The sequence below is a fragment of the Sinocyclocheilus grahami genome, unplaced genomic scaffold (assembly GCF_001515645.1).
Source record: "Sinocyclocheilus grahami isolate Dianchi unplaced genomic scaffold, SAMN03320097.WGS_v1.1 scaffold402.1, whole genome shotgun sequence".
NCBI classification, from domain to species: domain Eukaryota; kingdom Metazoa; phylum Chordata; class Actinopteri; order Cypriniformes; family Cyprinidae; genus Sinocyclocheilus; species Sinocyclocheilus grahami.
The window spans coordinates 509,102-527,241 of NW_015505581.1; the positions used below are offsets into that span (position 1 = coordinate 509,102).

The window sequence follows — 18,140 nt, forward strand, 5'->3', positions numbered from 1 at the left end:
CAGTTAGGCCACACCTGTGCTTGGGTGCAACATCTGTGCAATCAAACTTCCTCTACTCTTAAATGCAGCATAAACCTCCCAAAAATCCCTCCCTACAGTGCCAAAACAAAACCTTTTGGGAAAGAGCGGAGAAAGAGTGAAGGAGGGGTGTTTGGGAGTACATTAACGTCCATGCTCTCTGCTCATTTTGCCCTTCCAGCTGCAAGAGCGTTTGTAGCCATGGAAACTACTTAAACACAGCCTGAAGGAAGTGTGTTATTGTGTTTTAGCAATGCACCAGAACATATAGGGTGAAAATAAGAACACAAGTAGCTAAATACTAATCAGGTTTGGCCACATGTAGCCCCAAGGTCTTTTAAATAATCAACATAGTCATTTGCACAAAATCCATATAGGCTTTGACAGCACAAGGCATAAGGTGTCATAAACATAGCCTCATATATGAAATCAGGCTTGTTTAGCATTTGTACTTTCCCCTCATTAGCAGCATAGCATTGATATTACAGTCATGTCGACATGTTGCAACCTTCACTATGTTACAGTGTTTTCCTTACTCGCGACCCCACCCACAATCAGGGCGTTTTCCAATGAACAATCATTAAGATCTTTCCAAAAAATAAGCCTGATCTCAAAGTTTATTGCCTGCAGACAAACAAACGTCAGCTTTCTGCCCACCAGTCTTACAGTAATGAGGCTGTATTTTGCATTTACATTACAAGAAAACACAGCATTGACTTTCACAGGAAATGCATCAGGATTCAACAGCAGTCCTCTGGGTATAGCTGATCCCTTATGACTTTTATAAATAGCTAATTTGGGCATAAATGTGAACTTCTCTTCCATATAAAGCTAGACATTCATCTGAAAAAGTGGTTTTCCGAATAAAGTCTTTCATCCCATGTTTAAAATCATATCATGCATCTAAATAAACAAAACACAAAAATATGCAAAACAACATGCCATGTAGAATTTATGCACTACATGCAAATAATGTTTTTTCATGTTATATTCTGTCAAAATGATGGAGTTTGCTTAGAATTATTCATTATTTTAGCCTTTTCTAGAAAAATTGATAGCTTCTTCAGTAGTGGGCAGAACTAATGCGCAAGCGGCAATCTCATTCGCTAGCACTCACCTGTCACTGTCCACCTTCTGATAGCAGTAAATCAGTTTGAGTGAACACAGACAACACGATTAATATTCATAAGCCAAGCAGCCCGTCAGAACTTAGAGTGTTTTATATTATTAGTAGTAGTATTGCATTATTTTATTAGTATTATTGTCAGTCTTTTTTACTTAAACATAAAAAAAAAAAAATTCTCCCAAGCATCAAGAATAGACTTTCACGGAAAAACGCATCAGCATTCCTCTGGGTAGGCTAGAGCTGATCCCCGATTTTAGAAATAGCAGTTTTGGGCAAATATGTAAACTTATCTTCCATTAAAGCTAGATATTTGTCTGAAAAAGTAGCTACAAGGCCTTGAGCATAAAGTTTGTCATCCTAAATTTAAATCTAAATAAGCAAAATACACAAATATAGAAGAAGAAAAATCGAGCAGCCAAATTAGCATTTAAAATTCCAACAGCAATGACATTTGCAATGTTTCAACTGATTATTACTTTTCCATTACATCACAGCTTCTGAGAACTGGAATATCAGAGCTAGGCTACAAACTTATTTTCCTTGTTTCCCCTGTCTGTCTGTGTGGCTCTCCTATGGTACACAGGGGTGTTATTACTGATTGTACATGCACTGGAATTGTGCGTACCAGCCTGCAAGGCAGAATGAATAACAGCCACCCTGAGCTCCATCTCGACGCCCACGGACCACCTCAGCACAGCCTCAGTCTGAGAGCTAACATCCACTCTTATCCAACAATCAATAAACCACAACTGACTAAAAGCCATCCCGGTATCAGGCCCATCAGTGTCTGAGGGAGGCAGCATTCATAAACAACATCAGCAGCCGCCATGACCTGCATTTATGGAACGTGATGAAAGTTTTTATGCTTGTTTTCCGTCCTCTCACTTTCCCCTAGGGACAGATCTGATTTATTTCTATTTCACCCCACAGAGCGGCGGAGCCATTAGGGTGAAGAAAGAGCAAACGAATACATGGAGAGCACTTTCCCATTAACATGATGAGGAGGGGCAACTGTTATGACCCCTGTCCTTTCTACAGCTGCAGGAAGGCTCTAAACAACAACACTTTCACATGTCTTCAATGCTTTCCAGGCAAACCAATGAGGCTGTATTGTGATGGACAGACAAAACAAAATGATTTAGGAACCCTACAAGGTTTTGTTTCCTTCCAGTCCAAGCATGATTCTAATGTATATTGTGGCCAATGAGATGATAAAAAAGCTCATACTCTGCAGAAGCAGCAAACAAACCCCCTAGTGTAGGGGTGTGCAACATCATGATTTTTGATCGTGGACAATTAAAATGTCTCCACGATCTGCTTTTAAAGAAATATCTTAGTATCGTGCTACAGCACATATTTTATCAGTTGCAGTTCTGGTGCCTCCATCTCAATAAAACGTGACATATATTCCCATCAAAAGTTAACTCAGCGGTAGAGTTACAGTCACGGGACACTGCACTTCGCAGTCACAAAAGTGCATTATTTGCATGTGCTTTAAAGCCTTGCCGGGTAAACGTTTAATTTGCGTGCTGTTCTGACATACACTTTTTCTGAGCGTGTGCACACTAAAAAATCTGTCAAAAAGTGCTTGATTACTGGACTAAGTTATCTTTCACGTCTGATTGCACTAATACTGTCAAAAATACACAAGGTTTACAAATAAACACACCCGGTTATGTCTAAAGTGAAAGTAAACAGTTAAGAGCTGCCGCTTGTCATTAAAGGGATAGTTCACCCAGAAAAGTAAATTGTCATTATTTTCAACAGAAGAAAGAAACTCATTCTGCTCTTGACTGAAGAACTTTAATATAGTTGCTTTTATAAAAATCTATGTATAATTTATAAGGTGAAGTGTATATAGTATTTAATTTTTATATTTGTTAATTCAATTTCTTGAATGCTACTGCTAAATACACCTACTGTACCTGTAAAATAAAGCACTGTTTGTTTTATTTGTATATTATGTGTATTTATAATGTGTATCTTTGTTCTTATTTTTTTAAAACAAAGATAAAATAATTACATAGATTTTTCTCTTTTTATCTTCACCCACTTTGGTCATCTTTTTTATTTTAGATTTTGTTACATTATAAGGCTTTGTTTTTAAAATGGGAAATTAGCTTGACTGTACTGGTCAGACAACTTGCAAAGCAGTAAAACCAACATAAAATCATGAATAGTTTTTTTCCTGAAAGAAATTGTGATATATTTTTGCCATATCACCCACCCCTATCCTAGTGTTATTTTAGTATCATTAAAATTCTATTATAGTTTTTATTAATATTTAGTTATACTAATTTTTTGTGTTTTAAAGGGGTCATATGATGCTTTTTTAAAGATCATTATTTTGTGTATTTGGTGTAACAGAATATGTTGACATGCTTTAATGTTCAAAAAACACATTATTTTTCAAATACTGTACATTATTGTAGGTCCTCTATGCCCCGCCTCTCTCAAACGCTTAGTTTTCTACAAAGTCCCTCCTTCCGACAAGCAGTCTGCTCCGAACGCCGCAAGCACTCGTCGAAAATGTAACGCCCCTTACCATAATCGCGAGCTTCATCTTTCAAAATAAATGTAAAGACAGAGCCTGAAAGGGGAACAGAGTCGCGTGACAGACACAGTGATGAAGCTGGTATGTGTTTGCAGTACACAAGCCACGGTATCTCTCTCTCTCTCTCAAAAAATAACAAAACAGTGGCTGATTCAGAAGCGCCAGATTGTCATAGCAAAGTCAGAATTACCTCCTCTCCTAGGTTCACGAAACGGTCGTCCATAAAATGCGTTGCTGTTCTGTTGTAAGTAATCTTAAAGATTCCTAATTGCATCTACTTCCGGAAGGCCAAATAAAGTGCTTTTGCTTTCGCCTAGAAACACACAGCGTCTCCCTGACATGGCTGCTTCAACACTAACTGCAGTTACTGAAACCACGCCTTCTTTCTTTGCGTGCACATTTGGGCGGCATTATGCAAATATTTCCACATAGTGAGGTAGATATGTGGGGGTGTGTTAGAACGAGACGTTTTAGGGGGGCGTGACAGAGTCTTAACTTAACTTAACTTTGATAAAGAATATCTCTTTGGTTTTGAGACTTTAGTCTTTGCAACTTCAGGGATCTTATCTAGGCACAATCAGCTTGTAACACTCCAAAGAGAAAGGAAAACTTGAAGATCGGCCGATCACCGATCACAGAGAGCAGTATCTGCGATCCGATCACAGATACCGATCTTTTTAAAGCCTTCTTTTTATCATGAAGAATTATTTATAGTCATGATTCAATCAAGATTTTTAGACATTTATTCAGGGCCTGAATTTCATTTTTGAAAATGAATCCCTCTCTTAGGTGACTCTTGTGAGAGGATTTTTTTTTTCATTTGAGGGGTGGAGGGGTGATCCACAATCAACATTGTGATTCTTTTTTTACACAGTACAGTAATACAATCTTCATCAATTATTCAATGATTTTTACTTTTGCATTTACTTCTAGATGTATATATTAAGTTGCCAAAGCAAAATATTTAAACTAGTTTTCTTACGTTATCACAAACATTCTAAATTAAAACTTACCATTGACAGAAAGTCAGTTCTACTGCCTTTTCTTTTGCATTTAAATCTTTATTACAAGCAATTCTGCGGTTTATAAAGAACTTTAAGAACTTTAAAATGATTGCCTTCTTTATCTAAAAGTGCTCTTATCCTTTAAACCTAGCCAAAAAGCCAAAGCAAATGTGTTGACTGAAACACAGTAGACATTAATTATATGCATTTTAGGGCTGTGCAATTAATCGCATGCAATTGTCATGCGCATCTCGTCAGTAAAGTCGGTTCCTTGATTAGTAGTAAATCTCCATCCCCTGCTTTCAGATGGAGCGGCATTTACTACACAGAGCCATAGTTCACTGACAATTAAGCAATATCACGTTCATAATCGCAGATGAATCGCATTCGATCATGAACGCGATATTGTGTAGCGGAGTATCGATAAGCTCTGACGTTAACGGTTCTGGTATCGCTACTGGAGAAATTAATAAAACACACATACATTTATTATTGCTATACTGTACATTATCTTGCAAATTCTATCTCACCAGAGAGTTTAATTTTGTAATATTTTATTTTAGTTCAAGTAACATTTTTTCATGGTTTTAGTTTTCATTAACTCTAACAACCCTGCAACCTCTTGCATGTGCTAAATAGCTAAGTATCCACCGGTCATTGTGTTCTTCACTGGTGGTGACGCTTAGAAAGAAAATAAACAAGGAAATAGGGCAGCAACCCTCTGGTATTACTATTCCACATGCTTGCTGTTCACATGGACTCACCCTAGTGCCGGTTTTTCCATGATATAAAAAAGAAAGAAACATTTATTGGCATTCTATCAGTTCTCAAAGTCATTGTAAAGTTCAAAAATCCCAATTTAGCATCCTACCCATAACAGGATTGTGCCAGAAGAGAATGATTCCCACTGTTAGAGGCAACGCCTTCCATAAAACATTTAACATGGCCTTATAAATAAAAAAGTACAAGGTTCTCTGCCACTGAAGTAGAGCAATAAGAGAGGCATGTAACTAAAGCCACACAATAGCTTTGTCCTCGTTCACTCTCAGTTTTGCCCTCCTTCCTTTCTAATTTTCCTGTGGAACTCTTGGCAGCGCTCCTGGCACTGGAAGAATGTCTTTGCCTCCATGCCCGAGAGGAGCACACAAAAGAGCACAGTGTTAGAGCGGCGGACAGTGATTGGCCACTCAGCACATGGACATTTACTCATCCTGCTGAATTCCACATACTACAGACCTGTACAATGACACCAGAGCTGCCCCGCTGCCCCGAGTCCCGCTGTGAGCGTGCTCAGGCTCAGGCAATGGGCTCCGCTCCAGAAATGTGCATAATGTAGCCTTTAAGCCTTTATCCTGTCGCTGGGAAACCTGTAAACACGCCACAAGCCCTAGTTTGGTATTGTTTTAAAATGAAACCAGGCTGAGGATTAGGTTACTGTGGAAGTCAATGAAAGGGATACATATTTCTGAGTTTTGGACAGTTTTGTCATTTGCATCAAACACAAGTTAGTGGCATGGCCTTGTGGAAATGGCTGGCCACCCACCACACTGTACATCTTGATTGCAGCATGAGGGATAATTCAGCTCTGAAACTACACTGACAAAACAATGATCTCCACTGTCTGATTGCAGGAATTCATTCATTCAGTACATAAGTATTTTTTTTTGCAGCTAGCCGTTGAGTGTACTTGTTATTGCGGTGCATTATGGGTTTGAACAAGTGTACTCAACAATGTCCACTATGGTTTCAGACACCATTACAAATCGTCAAAAATTGCACAAAAAATATCCAAAATTGCACACTCCGAGTAGTCTTCTTTTAAATTACTTCACAGCCATTCAAATGTATGTTCTATATAGTACGAATAGAGTAAATGTAATCTGAATGCACTACATCTGTCATGTTGTCAACTTCAAGTGACCTACCACCATCAGTTGCGTCACTTTACTGTTTTATGAATATTGTGAAATCGGACATACTACTCTTTCCACATACTGTTTTTGCTTACTCTATAGTAGGAAACTAAGTAAACCATTTTGGGTGTAGCTTTGGATTATTTTTTTTACCCAGCTTGTCTCTCATGGGATTATCTTCTTCATGAAGGATGCATGCAATGCTGCCTTAAAATTTGGTCAAAAGTTATTTTAGGAGGCCAACTTTTGGCACAGGTTTTCAGAAGCGAGATCGCGCTCACGCGGAGGAGCTTCAGCACGCGCAACATGAAAGCCCTGTTTAATTATGATAGAAGAGAGAATAAACATTCAAACATCTGCTTACACTTTAGGCCTGTGACTGCTTTATTAAGCTAATTTAATTTTTTTATTTCGATTTTGGCTTCTAAGGATTATACAAAAGAAGACATGAGACAGCAACCCTCTGGTATTACTATTCCACATGCTTGCTGTTCACATGGACTCACCCTAGTGCCGGTTTTTCCATAATATAAAAAAGAAAGAAACATTTATTGGCATTCTATCAGTTCTCAAAGTCATTGTAAAGTTCAAAAATCCCAATTTAGCATCCTACCCATAACAGGATTGTGCCAGAAGAGAATGATTCCCACTGTTAGAGGCAACGCCTTCCATAAAACATTTAACATGGCCTTATAAATAAAAAAGTACAAGGTTCTCTGCCACTGAAGTAGAGCAATAAGAGAGGCATGTAACTAAAGCCACACAATAGCTTTGTTCTCGTTCACTCTCAGTTTTGCCCTCCTTCCTTTCTAATTTTCCTGTGGAACTCTTGGCAGCGCTCCTGGCACTGGAAGAATGTCTTTGCCTCCATGCCCGAGAGGAGCACACAAAAGAGCACAGTGTTAGAGCGGCGGACAGTGATTGGCCACTCAGCACATGGACATTTACTCATCCTGCTGAATTCCACATACTACAGACCTGTACAATGACACCAGAGCTGCCCCGAGGAAACACGTCCCGCTGTGAGCGTGCTCAGGCTCAGGCAATGGGCTCCGCTCCAGAAATGTGCATAATGTAGCCTTTATGAGAAAGACCTGTCGCTGGGAAACCTGTAAACACGCCACAAGCCCTAGTTTGGTATTGTTTTAAAATGAAACCAGGCTGAGGATTAGGTTACTGTGGAAGTCAATGAAAGGGATACATATTTCTGAGTTTTGGACAGTTTTGTCATTTGCATCAAACACAAGTTAGTGGCATGGCCTTGTGGAAATGGCTGGCCACCCACCACACTGTACATCTTGATTGCAGCATGAGGGATAATTCAGCTCTGAAACTACACTGACAAAACAATGATCTCCACTGTCTGATTGCAGGAATTCATTCATTCAGTACATAAGTATTTTTTTTTGCAGCTAGCCGTTGAGTGTACTTGTTATTGCGGTGCATTATGGGTTTGAACAAGTGTACTCAACAATGTCCACTATGGTTTCAGACACCATTACAAATCGTCAAAAATTGCACAAAAAATATCCAAAATTGCACACTCCGAGTAGTCTTCTTTTAAATTACTTCACAGCCATTCAAATGTATGTTCTATATAGTACGAATAGAGTAAATGTAATCTGAATGCACTACATCTGTCATGTTGTCAACTTCAAGTGACCTACCACCATCAGTTGCGTCACTTTACTGTTTTATGAATATTGTGAAATCGGACATACTACTCTTTCCACATACTGTTTTTGCTTACTCTATAGTAGGAAACTAAGTAAACCATTTTGGGTGTAGCTTTGGATTATTTTTTTTACCCAGCTTGTCTCTCATGGGATTATCTTCTTCATGAAGGATGCATGCAATGCTGCCTTAAAATTTGGTCAAAAGTTATTTTAGGAGGCCAACTTTTGGCACAGGTTTCACGTCAGGTGTGCTCCCATGACGGCTTGGTTTTGCAGCAGAGCTAAAATAATTAGATATGTCAACAACTTACTAAACCAGCCAAAAGGTGCCCAAGAGACAGGAGCTTAGCCTTGCACTGATTTGTACATAACAGTAATCAAGCTAACTAGTAATCTAGACAGACTCTCATTAGTCATAAAATTCTGCAGCACCAAATAGATGTCCATCATTCACCAGCTCAGATTATATCTATTACGGTTCATGAAAGCCTCCTCAGTATGACAGACTCACCTCCTCATTAGCTGCACGTAAACAGGTGGCATGCGCTTTCGCATTTCAGATTCCTCACGCCTCTTGAGCATAATGCATTACCTCAAAAGGATCATCTGAATTAGGGCTGAACGATTTTGGAAAATAATCAATTGCGATTTTTTTTTTTACCAATATTGCAATTGTGGTTTAATATGCAAGAAAGTCAGTAACAAATCACACAAACTAAAGTAGATTGCAGAAATATAAAAACTAATTTGTTGCTTTACCACACTACTTTAGGTCATTCAAAGTCCCTGTAATAAACATATGTAAACATGTGGACTGCACTTTTTAAACACCGTCTGTTAACTTTAGACCAGTGGTTCTCAAACTTTTTTGGTCCTGCCCCCCTTTAAACCTATAAAAAAATCTGCCCCATCCCCCTTTCCCGAATCCCCATTCCACCTCAAACTACCAAATAATTTCACTAAACATTATGAAAAATTAATGTTTTAATTTTAAAAAACCTACAGGGAAAAAAACACCTGCACCACTTAAAACATTGAAAAATAGCATAGAGAGAATAACTGTTACTATTATTATTCTCTCTCTGTTATTTATTTTTTGTGGGTTTCATGTTGTCCGCTAAGGCATAGGACACCCACAGGCTTTCCTCCTCACCAACGACATTAAACACCGTGTCTACACCGGACGCCAGCGGCAAAATACAGTAGAACCATTATAATCAGTGATGCTGTGTACACTGGATGCGATGCGGTGCAGGGCGGCGCGGTGCGAAATTAAACTGATGCCTTGTTCCATTTATGACGTACTGACACAAAGTTAAAATGATTTGCAACGGTCGCTTTGTCGCGCCCAGTTTAGAGCTGTTGCGGCACGACGTGACAACTGTAACGTCCGGTATAGACACGGTGAGTGAAGCCGAGAGCAAGATATGCCTCGTCATATTTTCTGCATTTAGCTTTTGAATGACCAGCACCTGCCTGGGTCTGTGCCACTTCATCTATGGCTTTTCTCTTCGCTTTCACAAAAAAATAATTTGATGACATACACCGATCGATCTTCAAGTCGAACACAATCGTTTTTTCATATCGAGATATTATCACAAATGCAATTAATCGTTCAGCCCTAATCTGAATCACAGGAAAACCTCTCTCCACTTATAGATGTTCGCTAGGTTAGAACAGATAAGCAGTTACTATGGCAATGCCTGAGTTTTAAATAAGTTGCAGGGAGCAGTTTTCAGATTTTTCCCTCACCTGCCATGCAATCTGAATGCTTGCAATGAAACTCTGCACTCACACTTTCCAAACCACATCACATTGAATAGATAAGGCCCAATATGAGTTATGAGCGGGAGTTTCCACATCCTGCAAAAGCAGCTAAGGAATGTGCGCGTGCCAAAAATCTTAAGTGAGTATAAAATGGCCATAAATAATTAATAGATCACATTGTCGTAACACAGCTTAAGACTTGGTTAATACAATTCCAAGAGTGCAGACAGCCTAAAAAAAAATAAAACACTAAATGGACTTGTGTGAAATGTTTTGTTTTACTTCTGTAATCTGGGGTTACTATTATGGTTTACTTTACTGGTACTAACCCAAAATATGTGTAAAACATGATTCATTGACGAGCACACCGAATTGTGCATTTTTTCAAGCAGGCCTTTCAGCCTCCCTTGCAGAGGCAGGAATGACGGAAAATCTCCAATCTAAACACTCTGCCCTCTGACCAACTAGTACACAAACATAACCAGCATGTTTCTCTCTTGCATGGCGCCACATGCATCTGTGAAAAGACACAAGTCTATAAAGAACTGTGGGAAAAGGACCTTGAACCTCAGTAACACTCCATCTACATCAGGGAATACATTCCCCGAATCCCTGTCTGCCACACTCTATCTAGATTCCACACTACAAAAGGCCAAGCAGAACTCAACAGAAACTGCAATAATGTTTGAGCTTTGCTAAGATCTGTTGTTATGGTTTCTGAAAGATTTTGATCATAACCCCACAATTCCACCGGGCATCACCAGAAAGATGTCACATCTTATTCTGCAAGCTTTAGATCTCCAATAGCAGCGAGTCTGTGCTGCGCACACACTCAAGTTGCGAGCCGCTAGTTTTATTCAGGGCACAGACAGCAGTGTTTTGTCTGTGCTGTATGGAAATAACAGCAAAAGGAGCAGGGCCTCACACAGCTAGAGCTTTTTTGCATCTAAATTGAACTATATTCAGAATCAGGAACTTTCTTGGGAAGCCGTCCCCTGGAGGAACACTCGTTTTCTGAATACAATCTCTATAGCTGTTGCACGGAAATACTAGTGCTCTGAATGGAAGTAAACAGGTGAAGGGAGCAAATGAAGTCTCGATGGAGACACGACTAGTTGCCTGAGGGTTTTCTTAATGCTGCCATTATCGACATAAACCTTCCAGAGGCGATCGTTTTAATTAGCATAAAATGCACATACAATGAGGGGTTTATGCTGACAGAAGCTCACAGAAGGGACAAACCTGACACAGTGTCTTTCATTGATGCAAACATGCTGTGCTTACCAAGCCATTTTGGTTTATAAACATAAGCTGTGTTGTAATCCTAACATGTCATTACAGATGTCATGCTCATAATGGAGCGGGTATGTGGTGGTTTATGAGATTGGTTGGAAAAAATAATGAATGAGCAATACATGTCACCTGTTAACACTGGACAAATAACTCAAACAATGCATCTAAATATTATCTCATCTAAATATTGCTATTGTTCAGCTACAAACAAACAAAAACAGACATGCAATCAACATCCAATCATTTCAGCCCCTGTTGAATTTGTGGTACTCTCCTTATGTGGTAAGAGCAAACAGACTACGGCCCGGAAGTTTGAGGGGTTCGTGGGATGGTCAGTCCAATCTGCTCTTCCTGAGGATCTTTTCCAGGTGTGGCCTCCAAGAAAGTCACTTAAGTCCAGCTGTCACTTCCTGTCCTACATGATGGGACAACCATTTATACCTACAGCATGCAAGAGTTAGCAAGTGTCTCCTTCAGTGACAGTCTACTTCCGAAGCACAATGTGACCAAAGCTATTTACATCCAAAAAGACCTTCACAGATCTAGCAGTCCTGACCTCCCTCTACTTAAAACGTTGTCTAATTTGAGTTCTTAAACAAAGTGCATAAATGCAAGTAGTAAACCCAGAAATAGATTGTACGGCCCAGTGAATGTTTCTAAAAATTATGAGGTTTGCTTTGCTTTACTAAAAACAAAAACGAGAGGAAGCAGATTGACTGTGCAAGCAAGATAATTGCACGCCTCGAAAATTGCTACGTGCAAGCCTTCACGAGTAAGTGCAATTCTGCATGCTTGCCCAGCATGCACTGCAAAAGATCACTGACTGGGTCCATTTCAAACCATGTTCGAACCATGTTTTAAATATAAATTTCCTGTATATTTTATTCAAACGGTTTGAAATAAATAAATAGGAATGATTTCTGAATGATCATGTGACACTGAAGCCTAGAGTAATGGCTACTGAAAATCTAGCTTTGCCATCTCAGGAATAAATTACATTTTAATATATATTAAAATATATATATTAAAAAAGTTCTTCAAAACTATAATATTTTACAATATTTTTGTTTTTACCATATTTCTAATCAAATATACACAGCTTTGGTGAGCATAAGAAAATTTGTTTTAAATATTCACAATCAAATCGCATGTGATCTGCTGTTATCCATGATGTGTCACTTCAAATGATATTTGTCTATATAAACAGCCTTGTGGGACTAAGGACAGACTTCTGTGCAGGACCACACACATACTGTAGGAGGTGCCCAAAAAAGCCTCATTGTAGGGGTCAGTGGTTCAGCTCTGGCCTTCATGTGGCGTTTAATGAGCTTTGGTCAATAGTAAGCAGTGGGGATGGGGTACAATGGGAAGAACAGAAAACCACAGCTGACCAAAACCTCACCAATGCACTCCGTTGTGGCTCATTGGCAGCCAACCAGACCTGTGCAGTCCCAGAGTGGCTGGATATGTGGAGAGGAATCGAATCAGGTGCCAAATGACTTCACTCTCGGGATGCCAGTTAGGAAGCGTATTTTCTGCATATTGTGCAGCTGAATAGCTCTAAGTCTTGTGAAGGAGGACAACAGGCAGCGATTGACCCAGAACGATCAATTCCAGCACTTAGGAAGTGATTAATGCAAGGGAGCGCATAGCTGTGATCCAGAGCTATTTTGGGCTAATTAGAGAGGAAACAATCCTGAGACTGCCCAGCCGTCTCAGTATCCGTCAAGTTATCAGGCTAGTGACAAAGAACAGAGCACAGCTCAAGGTTGCAATCGAGCAGGACAGGCATGCATTTAGTGCAGGCAGGATGCCCAATTACACCCACAGCAGAGAGACCCCACCGGGATATTTATAAAGACAGCATGACAGAGATCTGATCTTTCCAAGATGCACAGGACATAAGTGCTGTGCCAGTTCCTGCTGCTCAAGAATGAGTTAAACAGCACCTCAGCCAAACTAAGCATTTAGATGAACAGTCTGCAAGCAAAAACAAAAGCTTATCCCTTCCAGCCAAAAGCAAACTATGAAACTGTTCATAACTTGTTTTTAATTTATGTAGCTTGAGGGGGGGGAAGCAAATGCTCCACATTCATCTAACAGTTCTACTCTAGATCTTGTAACTCTAAGAAATGTGACAAAGAAGTTAAATATTTTGTGATTCTGGTAAATTATTAACACGTTAGTCAAGTGAAAGTGACAAACATCACATAGTACATAAGTGAACCTACAAACAACCGTAATTTAATGTGTCTTCGCAACTATGAAACTGTTCATAACTTGTTTTTAATTTATGTAGCTTGAGGGGGGGAAGCAAATGCTCCACATTCATCTAACAGTTCTACTCTAGATCTTGTAACTCTAAGAAATGTGACAAAGAAGTTAAATATTTTGTGATTCTGGTAAATTATTAACACGTTAGTCAAGTGAAAGTGACAAACATCACATAGTACATAAGTGAACCTACAAACAACCGTAATTTAATGTGTCTTCGGAGTACAAACAAAAGCAGGCGTGTACAGTAGTCAGTTTACAGCGCGCGTGAGTTTAATACACAGGCGATGCGGTAAAATCACTCCACAATCACAACACATGTATGAAAGTCAAAACACTGTCTGATATCGTCTCTAAAACAACCGACCGTGACTTTCCAAAACGCCCAACTTCGATAATAAAGTCTATTTGAACTTCAGCCCTTACCTTGAAGTCACGAAGACATTTTATTTGACAACCACGCGTAACTTCTACTTAAATATACAGGGCAAGTATTCATGAGCGCTAAAACACTCGATAGATCAACAAACACATACCGTTTCGCTCTGGGTTAAGGCTTGTCATCTGGGCTTTTAGGACAATCCGATATCCAAAGCGATAGTTTCATGTCTAGCGTGTCAACACACGGTTTTGTGGAGTAACAGTGTTACGCCTCGCCGTTCAGACTGTGCGTGCTGACAGCAACCAGTGCAGAATGAGCAGAGCTACAGCGCGGACAAGGCAGTTCCTCACATACACGCTGGGCGGGAATATATAAACGGTGACACTATAAACGCTTACCAGAAACAGGTTACCTAGGAACTAGATAGAAAGATAGAAAGATAGAATGACAGAATGCCAGAATGACAGACAGACAGACAGACAGACAGACAGACAGACAGACAGACAGACAGACAGATAGATAGATAGATAGATAGATAGATAGATAGATAGATAGATAGATAGATAGATAGATAGATAGATAGATAGATAGATAGATAGATAGATAGATTAGGACATGACAACTTTAATTGTCATCATAATATTTTTTAATACGGAACTGTCTTGACAGACGTTAGACCATCATATATATATAGCCTATATGTTTAGCTAGATGCATACACCCATATGTGAAGCATTCTGAAAAGTATTCAAACAGATGGCTGAAGAGCAAGCCAGGTAATATGTACATTTCTTGTAAAGCTTATACAGTGGGTATAGAAAAGAATCACCCCCCATTAAAATAATCGCATATTGTTGCTTTGCAGCCTGAAATGAAGACGGACACAGTTTTTGTTTTATCCAGCTGTATTTACTCAGTGCAACTTATAACATCCAAGTGAAAGATATAACCCCAACATGTCAGAAAAAAAATAATAATAAAATACCTGAATCACTGAGTTGGAAAAAGAATCACCCCCTTGTGTCAGTATTTTGTTGAACTTCCTTTTGCTTTAATTACAGCCTTTAGTCTGTTAGGATATGTCTCCACTAAGTGCTCCAGTCCCTGCTGCAGAGAAACACCCCCATAACAGGATATTACCATCTCCATTCTTTACTTTAGGAATGGTGCTACTTGGATGGTGAGCTGTTTTGGATTTCTGCCAGACGTTTGGTGATGAGTATCTCAAACAAATGCTTGATAAGTTACAGCTGAAAAGTCTATTGAAATGCCCATGCTCAGTAACTAGTAACTCATTCTGTATGTAGCACAAATAAGTTGCATGTAGGGAAGATTGTTCAGTTTTAAACTGATATCATTGTCTATATCTTGGATCCAGGGGCTCTATAAACAGGTGGGAAGGTTAGGACAATTCCAAGGACCCAACAAGGGAGAGGGGGCCCGGAACGCAATTTTTACAGAGGGGGACGCCCCACCAGGGAACATAATCGCGGAGGGGGCCTGAGTGAATATGCTGTTCAGGGGACCCAGAAACCATAGTGGCGCCTCTGCTTAGATCTATGTAATTTCAGATCCAACCAATAAATTCCAGCTCCGATTAACCTACAGACAAATTACATTGAAAAGATTCAGATAAATATAATTACATATAGACAGTTATATCAGTGCAGAGGTGAGATATAATTGCTAAAACTGTCACTGGCATGACTCACCAATCATTCTGCATGTAGGTAGAAACCATATTACACGGTTCGCCTGTAATTCATCACAAACTCTTTGACCGCTTGCCACAGATTCATTGACATTTTTTCTAGAAAGTATGAATTCAAGAGGATCTAAGCTCAGCATAGCTACTTAGCTGTAAAGTTTTAATGAATCACAGAAGATTAAACCACACAACTAATGAGGAAGACACACTTATGCAACCACACACTCATGGTTATCTCTCTGCCCCCTGGCTGTCTCTCCTCATCTCTCCTGGCAGATAATAAAGAGCATTCAGTATACAGGCACCTGACAAGGTGTGCTGGTCTATTTAAAGCTAATGGGCCTGTTAAGTTCAGCTGAGCCTGCTTAGCCTTCAGGCATCAGCTACCAGATAAGACATTTTTTAGGAGAGGAGAGCATGGAGGGGTTTGGTCCCAGTCATGCCTGAAATTCTATGGTCCATGTTCTTGTTGAAGGTAAAGATCCCTCATCTCTCTACCCTCCTGAGACTTCAACTGTCACATAGTCACCACCAGCCGATTTTCTTACCCCAGGCCCACACTAACCTCCAAGTAAGAGCTTCTCCATTATACAGCTTCACTACATGTCATAGACTAAGTAAATGTGGCAATGTCATGACCCAAAGAGACAGCTAGGCAGGGACTCATTTATCTTAAGGCAGTGTGTCTATTTCAGAAACACTTGGATGAACAATGAAACACTTCAAAAACAGGTCACAGCAAAGAGATTAGCTTTTACAGTCCAAAGCTTTCTATAGTCTTTGATACAAGTGCTGTCAGATTCAGACACAACTTAGAAGATGGCTCTGTAGCTAAAAGAAACATTTATATAATACAGGTGGAGAACACATTTTGGAGTGTAATTTGGGAAAATACAACAAAAAAAACTGTACAAGTATAAGAACACTGTATTCATACTCTATTCATTGTGAGGCAGGACCATTTTTGGTTTGTTACAGGACTAGCACAATTTTCAGCCAGTAAAGTGCATATATAATTGTTATTGCATGCCAGATATTTCACAGCTTGTTAAACTCTGCACTGTCTGCCTCCCAAATGGACAATGTAGCACAGTCTGTTTCTGAGGAGAGCCATTTCTAAACCTTCTCCCTCTATAAACATTTCTGTAATGCAATACATAGATTTTTTTCTTATCTATATTTTTTGCCACTTTTTATACATAACTATGTAAACAAAATCCTGAAAGGTATTCTAACTTTCTTGAACCCCATCCAAAAATACATAAGGTTCCCTCGAACTTCGAACTGCGTCCTCTAGGGGGGGCTATTGGGAACGCCTCGTCGTGACTCGTGTCTGAAGCATACATAAGCTGTGTCTCATTTAGAAGGCTGCGTCCTCCGGAGGTCGCATTCGAAGGCTGCATACGTCATCGAGGCTGTCTCATTTCAGAAAAGCAAGTAGGACACTCCGAATGCGACCTTCGAATGCGACCTTCTTTCACAGGAATTCGGAGGATGCATGAGGTGTATCCTTCGCTGCTACAGATAACCCACAATTCTTTGCGTCACCGTGAACAACCGTTGTTAATTTGAAAAAGCCCGGCACCGACAGATGTAATGTACACACAAGCGCAGATGTGGTGTTTACAACTTACGGCGACTATTAATATAAACTGCTCTTCTTCGTCTTCACTGACTGTTTTGTTTGAAGCGTGCATTTGAACGTGGTAAGAGCGATACCTATCCTATTATTATGGCAAGCACTAGCAGAATGTTTAGATTGTTGTCGTTGTTTAACATCTGATGACACACACGATCTATGCGTTATTTGTTTGTGCGAAGAGCACGCACGTGATGTCTCTGAGGGGGCAATCGGCATGCACTGCGAGCGTTTTTCCAAGGAAAAAGCTCCGCTCTCGTTTGTCTCTCTTTTCGAGGAAAGAGGGGCAGCCATCTGCTTCCTGCTATTCAGGACCCGCCGCTGCTGAGGCACGGAGGGGAATGAGCTTGTGGGGATCGCAGGTGAATCTGGCCGATTGTTATTTCATTAACATTGTCTGATCCAGGGGCCAGTGCTCTGCTGGGTTCAGCCCAGCAAAAGCAGGAAATGTCTGAGGAGGGCAGAGAAGCTAAAGCTGAGCCTTCCCAATACTCCTGCCCTGTGTATGATGAGCTTTTGAAAGTTATGAATCGCGCCACGGTGAGGCTTTATTTGCCGTGAAGCGGGCAAAGAAAGTGACGTTGCGAGGTATCTTGATGAACGTTATTTTTCTGGCCATAACCCTCCAGCTCAGGTGAGCCTTCCTTTCTTCCTGTTTCCATATAGAGATCGAGAAGGAATGGAAGAGGCCGTTTTTCCTCACGCATCCATCGATTCCAACATACGAGTTATGCCAACATCGAGACGATGCGCAAAAGCGGTTATGAGAAGATGCCCCTATAGAGA

General features: G+C 40.0%; 1 protein-coding gene and 1 long non-coding RNA gene across 2 annotated transcripts in view; both read right to left on the reverse strand.

The window, feature by feature from the left end:
- The window catches only part of LOC107550604 (serine/threonine-protein phosphatase 2A regulatory subunit B'' subunit alpha-like), a 93,636-nt gene extending 79,329 nt beyond the window's left edge, over nt 1-14,307 (reverse strand). The window contains exon 1 of the mRNA XM_016231919.1: nt 14,162-14,307. The gene's annotated coding sequence lies outside the window, so the exon portion shown is untranslated. The remainder of the gene's footprint in view (nt 1-14,161) is intronic.
- A 2,096-nt stretch (nt 14,308-16,403) lies between these two features.
- The window catches only part of LOC107550611 (uncharacterized), a 21,949-nt gene continuing 20,212 nt past the window's right edge, over nt 16,404-18,140 (reverse strand). The window contains exon 4 of the long non-coding RNA XR_001604682.1: nt 16,404-16,415. This is a non-coding gene — a long non-coding RNA (uncharacterized lncRNA). The remainder of the gene's footprint in view (nt 16,416-18,140) is intronic.